Below are 1466 nucleotides of genomic sequence, written 5' to 3'. Positions count from 1 at the left end.
TCTTATCGATCAGCGATTAGAATAATACGACGGAAAATCGAAATTAAACAATCTTAAACATTCTCATGTTTCTCGTATAAAACAAACGAAGATCGAGCGTGAGCTCAAAATTGAAAACATCTGTATCAATTAAGAAAATTTCACAGTCGATGGTTACGATAATACAAAGCAATTTTATTTTATATTCCTCTCAAACAAAACCAGGAAGATTAGATACAAATTCGAAACTCAACAAACTTCTATCGATCAATGAGATTTTACAATCGGTCATTGTAACATTACAAAATAAGATCAGAATTGAACTATCTTGAAACTGTATGTTCTTCTTCTAAAAGAAGATCCAATAAAAGTCCAGAAACGAACAGATTCCTACGATCGATATTGTAATTACTAAACTGCGAATATTCACTGGTTTGACGTTCATTGAAATCCAAAAAGTGTACAGAAAACAACATAATATACAAAAGTATAGAAAATATCTGAAATAAAGTATTTACAATATACAGAGGATAAGATTCTTTCTCTAAATCTCGTTGCTTTAATTCCGTTAAATTCTATCCAGGGCTGGTTCCTTTAAAACATTCGCAGTTCACCAACTACAACAACAAACATAATTCAACTAGAGAGCATCGAAAGATTGCAGCAAGTGGAATTCCACTTAAATCGAAGCCAGTTGGAGCGAGCAGACGGTTGGCCGCTTCGTCACGATGTCCCAACGTCCGTCTCTCCGCTTCCCTCGACGAGCAAGAGGAATCGAGACGTTTCTCTCGGTTGCATCTGGTTTGGACCTCCCTCGTATACGCGATCGGGCCACGAGCGCCGCGAATTTACCAGAAATAATTTCTTCCCGCCTTCCAGAGTGCGCTGACACGCGCTCGCTCCCCCGTATTATTTCTAGCGGGGCTGAATCACCAGGGCAGCTGGGTTGGCCGAAATAGTCAGGCTTCGTCTCCCTCCTTTAAAGCCTGGCACGGCGGACAACCGTCGACGAACCGACGAGAAATGGCAGCTGGGGGCAGCGTGAACGCGAAGAGGTGTGAGGCCACGGAAAAGAAGAGCCGAACGCGCACGCATCGATGAATCAGCGCGCGCTCTTTTTCTCCGCGTCCCGTGTAGACTAGCCGTTGGCAGTTGTCTTCTTGATGCTTCAGGTGGTCGCCGATTCAAGGTCGTTGTCAGGCGAACGAGAAGCTGGAGCTTCGTGCGCATGAATACGTCTCCTCTTCTAGAAGGATCGCCTTCGGTCGTGGATCGTCGATACGACGCGTGCTTTGGGGATGTTTGGTGTAAACGGGAATGGAATTTGTTTTTTCAAGCCTGGAATACTATAGCGGGATACTGTACAGCCCACTGATTTTCCTTTTCGTAAGAAACGATGGTCTCCTGTTATTTATTCCGAGAATCTTTTTCTGTTAACTTTCTGACGCGGTAGAATCGAGACTATATACATACTCTGCGATAGGTTC

The 1466-nt window shown here is 43.5% G+C and overlaps 1 protein-coding gene across 20 annotated transcripts in view; it reads right to left on the bottom strand.

The window, feature by feature from the left end:
• Positions 1-1466, bottom strand: part of LOC138190159 (titin) — a 149828-nt gene that overhangs the window by 72375 nt on the left and 75987 nt on the right. The window contains exon 42 of one of the 20 annotated variants that reach the window (XR_011172702.1): positions 436-1440. The exons of the other annotated variants lie outside the window; for them this stretch is intronic. The gene's annotated coding sequence lies outside the window, so the exon portion shown is untranslated. Of the gene's footprint in view, positions 1-435; positions 1441-1466 lie in introns of those variants that run through there. 20 annotated transcript variants of the gene reach the window in all.

This window comes from Bombus flavifrons, chromosome 1 (assembly GCF_040668555.2).
Source record: "Bombus flavifrons isolate JBK064 chromosome 1, iyBomFlav1_principal, whole genome shotgun sequence".
NCBI lineage: Eukaryota > Metazoa > Arthropoda > Insecta > Hymenoptera > Apidae > Bombus > Bombus flavifrons.
The sequence above is the reverse complement of the archived record's forward strand: the minus strand, read 5'-3'. Positions and strand labels throughout refer to the sequence as shown.